Genomic DNA, 6,421 nt, shown 5'->3' with positions numbered 1-6,421 from the left:
TGTTATGTCATGTTTAAGAAAGTGTCATGTCAGTCTTATTCACCCCCCTTCAAATAAAGTGTTACCAATTCTTCTATTAACACTGTAAAACAGCTGAATCTAATTAGCTTAGTGTGTAATTTTGCACATGTAATGCCAAATGGTTTTGTTGTTTTCAAAAATGTTGCAACCTGTTGAACTTTTCCACACTTTGTCAGCTTATAAACAAATATATAAAATGCAACAATGCATCGGTTGCCTGACTCAGTAGCAGAATCAAAAATCAAAGGCCAGATTGATATCAAATTTTGACTTCATAACATTGTAGCTGCAAAACGACTTTGGTGCAGCAAGAGCATCTTGTGTTGACAAGAGCAGCTAGCTAAGCCGTATCTGGTGACGTGTGGTGTTGAAGTGGAAATGTTCGCTTTAAGGTACATGAGGAAAATACCAACCTTCTTAATGGACGTTACTAATCTGCCTCAGAGGTTTCAAGGCTTTTCATTTCTTTTCCTTCTGCTGGAAAAGAGTTGATGAAGAAGTTGAGACCATTTCTTCAGGCCTACAGAACACATGCTTCTTAATGTAAAGTTTTATTTACCCACTCAAACAATGTGCCGTTTGCTGAAAAATGGCTTGGCAACACCTGGTTCAGCTCTTCATTTCCTGAAGTTGGTTCACAATGTAGTACATTTTATAAACTACAATTGAATTTGAGTTGAAATTACGATCTCAGAAAATAAAACAAATTTAACCTTTTATTAACTTTATCACCTTGAATCTTGTAAATACTGTTTTTCAAATACGTAAATGATATTTGCAAGTTAAATTAATTATTAAATATTAAAACAACAGACCGTACTCATGTTTCATAAGCACTCTGCTGAATTTAAATTTTCAAGTTTGTGTTCTATGAAATTAATCTTAATTAATTTAACATCAAATTTTCACATAATGTCTGAAGTTCATATTTCAAATTATATAGGATCAGTAAATGACTGGCAGCTTCATGCATCCAATTGTTATATCATCAAACAATGAACCTGTTTATTGTCACATTCATTTGAATTCTGCTTTTGATCTGTTCCGTTTGTTATGATGGTTATCCATCCGAGGTTATAAAATTTTCAACAAAGGTTTAAATGTAGGTGAGTTAAACAGATCAAATGAAAGTCATAAAAACAAGATATTCTGGTAAAAAAAAAATCATAAAGTTTATGAACCTCTTCCTATGTATTCTAATACATGACCACCAAAGCTCATTAGGAAACAAAGTTTTAAAGGTCATTCGATTAAAATACACTTACATACATCATGTTTGCATGCTCCAGATCCACTCTGAAAAGTCACATTAGCATGAAGTAACCAGATTTGTCCAGAGCAGTTCCTACATGCTTAAAATAAAAATATTTTCATGAAGCTATTCTGAATGAATAACTATGACAGAGCAACAAAGATGATGGCAGATAATCTGCTTTCCTGTTTCCTCTACAGGAAAAATAAAAAAAACAAACAGAGCTTTTTCAGCATTTTGTTAACACAATATTTATGAATACAGACAATGGAGTAAAGGTAAGAAGCTGGATGTACTTTAATTGACATGAAAATTTGGTGACCACAGAGAAAAACTCAGGTCAATTTCCAATTCGTAAAACAGAATAATGACTTCAGCCCACTGAAGCATCCCTCTCAGTGGAGTGCTTCTCTTCTTTTTTGTATCAACTATGATGTTCAGTGAAGAATGAAGTTAATTGTCTTTATATGATACAGTCTTTTTGTTCATTTCTTATTAGACAGTTTTTTTGTCCCTAAAGACTCACACACACGTCATGTCTTCTTTCACCATAGCCATCATCAGAAGTGTCTCTGATGATGGCTACAGTGAAACAAGTCAGGTGTGTTTTACAGAAGGACCGTTAATTTTGATGAATTAATTACATCAACATTATCTTGGAACATTTTAACACAATCAATTGCTTTTTTTTGACATGCAAAAGTTCTGATTGACATACAAAAGTTCAAGTGTTTTTGTTACGCTCATAAATGTGACGCACAAGCAACATCCGCAAACAATAGAGATGGATGACAAATGCAGATCACTTTTTCTTCAAAAAATTATCTGAAAGTGGGAAAACCGAGTTAGGGTTAGCCTTGTTTCCATTGGTCATAAAAACATGCAAATTGGAAAATACACGTTCTCAATGGAAAAGCACACATTTCATAAAAACACACATTTTTAGACGAGGTGGTTTCCAATTGGTATCAACGTCAGTGTATTTCACAAAACTGTGATCAACATGTGATCAACAGTCATATTTTAATACTGGTGGAAACAATGAGAGAGAAGACAGAAAGTGGGAGTCATTACAAAACATCAGTAACAAACAGAAATGTCCAGATCGCTTCCAGAGAAATATTATTTTCAAAGACATTGCATAAAAGATCAAAGACTTGAAACACTTAAAAATTGAGTGGTGCAGAGTTACTATAAACAATCTGATGGTTGAATAACCTGAATGAAAGATTAAAAACAATAAATATATTTGTTGTTGAGCTCAACTGTCTATTTATTACATAATTTAGCAGCAGAAATAGTTTTGAATTGAGCAGCAGAAATAGTTTTGAACCAAAAAACAAATTTTAACCAATTTGTTTTTTGGCTAAAATGCAATTAATTATTTACTTAATTATTAATTAATTATTCAATTAAAAGTTTCAATTGAGAAAAAAACCAAATTATATTGTCTCTATAAGGAAAATAATCTAGAAACTTTATAGGATATTTAAAGCTTCTCTTTAATTGATTCTTAGAAATGAAAACTTTTACTTTCAACGTAAAAGTAAACATACTTTAGGAAGTATGTTAGCACTTGATGGCTTTTAGATTCTCTGGTTAATTATATTTGTGTTTGCATGCATGTGTGTAAGTGTGTTAGAGTGGGGTTGTGAAACAAGGAGAGATCAACAAGAGAAGTCGACCTTCTGACAGGTCTGTCCCTGGAGGACGTCACTTCTGACAACATAGTTTTTCTTGATGCTAGCATATGGACACATAACCCACCCCCCTGCCCCCCACACACACAGACACACGCAGATTTTCTCTGGAGAAGCATTTAAACACAGCAGCCCTCTCTAACTTCTAACTTGTGGTTGGCATGCTATCAGAGTGGTCCTGACAGCACACACGCATCACTGCACCACCAAAGCTTTATCCATTATCAGTATGGACAGTACTGGCGTGTGTCACTGAGAGCACTGGTTTGTATTTGTGTGTGTAGGCTGGTGACTATAAATGAGTCCATCTGCTCACTGTATGGTTGTACAATAAATGTTTCCAAAAACCAAATAGAACTGATGTTTTCGTAGGAAAAGTCATTTGGGATTAAAACAAAAAAAGATAGTAAAGTAAGGAAAACAGATGAAAAGTTCGAATGCATCTTTTGATCCATCAGAGCAAAACGGCTAAATAACACCAGCAATGTGATGTGTTTTATTTAAAAGTCTTACTGAATGATAAAAACTCTAAGCTTGACAGGGTATGTGTCTAGGTTTTTTTTTTTTTAACCCTTTTGAGATCCTAACATTCTGTTTACTCCCCTTGTCCTACGGGTCAAAAATGACCTGCTCTAACAAAAGCCCCAAAATAAAGCAGATTAATTGAATTTTAAATCCAAATCTATTTTGCATGATGAAACAATCTGATATTTATCAATTAAACTCAATTTAATACATTTTTTATCATTACTTTAGCATATTTTTGTTACACAATACAAAAAGACGATCAACAGTAATACACACTTTTTTTTCTTTTTACCACAAACCAAGTGTTGTAGCAGTTTTCTTTTACACAGTAAAAGTTTAGTATTGTAATTATATAAATATGAAGTAATTACTTCTGAATTAGTTACATTGAACGGGAAAAAAGTCAACAATTTGGAACTTTTTAGTCAACAGTTCATTCTTTTATATTCTTTTAGGAAGTCAAGTACAATGATACCTCTTGTAACAACAAAAAAATATTGCTTGATTTTGTGAATAATTTACCATCAGCTCTTATCTCATAATTATATAAGATGTTCAACACAAGAACATCTTCTGCTCAACATAAGGTGTTGAGCATAAGATAAACATCTTCACGAGATGATGTTCATCTCATGAAGATGTTCTTATGCTTAGCATCCTCAACACAAGATGAAGAACGTCTTCTGTTCAACATAAGGTGTTGAACTTCTAAGATGCACCTGCACTTATCACCTTCAACATAAGGTGAAGAACATCCTATCCTTCCCACCCCACATTGAACATAAGATGAAGAACATCAATAAAGATGCTCTTATGTTGAACATCTGCAACATACAAAGAACATCCTATGCTTAACAGTCCATGATGAACATGAGGTGTTCAACCAGGGGCGTCGCCAGGAATCTTGGGCCCCCTGACAAAGAATTTGTTTGGGCCCCACCACGCAGCTGCTGTTACTGCTGTTACAATTTTTTTAAATCTATTTGACCCATAAAAGCGTAATAATTTTAAAGGCTTGCATCTGCCTTTCTTTGATTCAATACTGATAATTAGCACAATATTTACTGCTCATGAATTTAGCATCCAACAGTCCACATCCAGTATGCAAGTAGGTTGCTTAATTTTTTTCTATTAGTTTTAGATACTGAAATGTCTCTCTCCATGAGCAACAGTCAAAAGCAATGTGCAAAATATACATGAAGCAATCCAGACTTCTCAAGAATGCTATGTAGTTGCAGTTTATCCAAGCTGCAGTACATAACTTTAATAAAAATATATGTTTTCTTCATATTTGTTAAAGTTGTCACATTATCATAGCAGTTTGTTGTGAGAAGGATCATCTGTGAAAACAATTAATCTCCTCCATCTCTGAATTACTATTACTGGTTAAAGTAATGCAATGTTCTGACCAAAACAACCAATCAGAACTAGTAGGATGCTCTTAGCTCTGTCAATTAGCCTCATTCACTCACTGCTAAATGTGCTAATGGTGGAGAAACAACTTATTACAAGAAACCGTTTATCTGCCGTCATTGGTAGCTATGCTAACTAAACTGAGCATTCACAGTTTGAATCTGCACAACTCTGTGTTATGCTAGCTGCAGCATGGCACAAATTGAGGGGGAGGAAAGATGAGCAGCAACACATGAGATTGTGATTGACAGCACTAAAACTCTCCTGCCACTGACTGGTTGTTTCTAGCACTGGGAGAAGGCAGAGGAAATAGATTTTTCACAGATTACCTCTCATACCATACTGTCACAACATAATGACAGTTTTAAAAAATATGTGAACAAAAATATTTATATATCAGTGACATACTGCAGCTTTAATTTCACTCAGGAGAGGACAGGTCAGGAGGGACGTGGGTTAGAGCTTCTGCTCACTCACTCATCTGTTAAGTGGTAAAAGGCACAGGGACAAGTTAAATATATGAATATGTTGGTAATTTTTTTCCTTAATTCATTTAATGCTAGTGAAAGGGAGGCAAACAGTAGTCTGTAGCTAAGTTAACTATGCTAAATGGTTGATAATCTCACACAGTCTACCCACCTCTCTTGGAGAAAAACTGGGTTATAAATTAACACTCTTCCCTTTTTCTCTCTCTCCCTCTCTCTTTTTTGTTTTTGAAAACCTGATTTTATAACTTTTCTTAGCAGAATAGTAACTGGCACAGTCGTTTCGTGGCAGCTGTATTCAGCTGCAGCTTCTACTGATTGTAGCTGCATAGGTCACCGTCAAGCCTCCAAGCAGGGACAAACCATTTCATGCAGATCCGTGGGGGAGTCAGGGCAAAAACGGATGTGTGTTTTTTGGTCTGGGAGGGGTTACATTTTTACTACTAAAAACAATCTTTTAAAATACAATATGATTAATTTTGTATTTGACAGGACCCCAATTTTTTTATTTTATGTCTATGAACAAAATATAAATAATTAAATTGTCATCACTTTTCACCCCTTTACCGCGCCCCTGTGTTCAATGCAAGATGTTCAAGAAAATCTTCATAGCATGAAACCATATGAAGACTCTCCTACATTGAACATGTTCAGCACAAGAATTTGTTCAATATAAGATGTTCAACTTCTTATGCTGAAGATCCCATGTAGGTCAGTATGTGAAAACATACAAAGTAGCACCTGTTAGTGAAACGTCTACTCATGGCGTCAACAAGAAACCAACTAGGGGTACTCAGATTCAGCATACCTTCATATCCCCTATACCTAATTGGTTTTTATTATGGCTGATATAGTTTTCTGCTGTGTTTGGGAACTTGTGTGATGTGGGAGGTTAGCTGCAGATTGAGAGTACAGGTGCAACTAAAGTGCAAGTTCAATTTGCACATCAATCCAGTGTGTGTGGGGGGGAAAGGTGTGCAGGTGTGTGTGGTGTGGTGTGTGTGTGTGTGTGTGTGTGTGTG

The 6,421-nt window shown here is 35.0% G+C and overlaps 1 protein-coding gene across 2 annotated transcripts in view; it reads right to left on the bottom strand.

Annotated features, from left to right (window-relative positions):
* Window positions 1-6,421, bottom strand: part of gfra1a (gdnf family receptor alpha 1a) — a 151,533-nt gene that overhangs the window by 5,113 nt on the left and 139,999 nt on the right. The gene's annotated exons all lie outside the window — the stretch shown is intronic.

This window comes from Poecilia formosa, unplaced genomic scaffold (assembly GCF_000485575.1).
Source record: "Poecilia formosa unplaced genomic scaffold, Poecilia_formosa-5.1.2 Scaffold378, whole genome shotgun sequence".
Lineage (NCBI taxonomy): Eukaryota > Metazoa > Chordata > Actinopteri > Cyprinodontiformes > Poeciliidae > Poecilia > Poecilia formosa.
The sequence above is the reverse complement of the archived record's forward strand: the minus strand, read 5'-3'. Positions and strand labels throughout refer to the sequence as shown.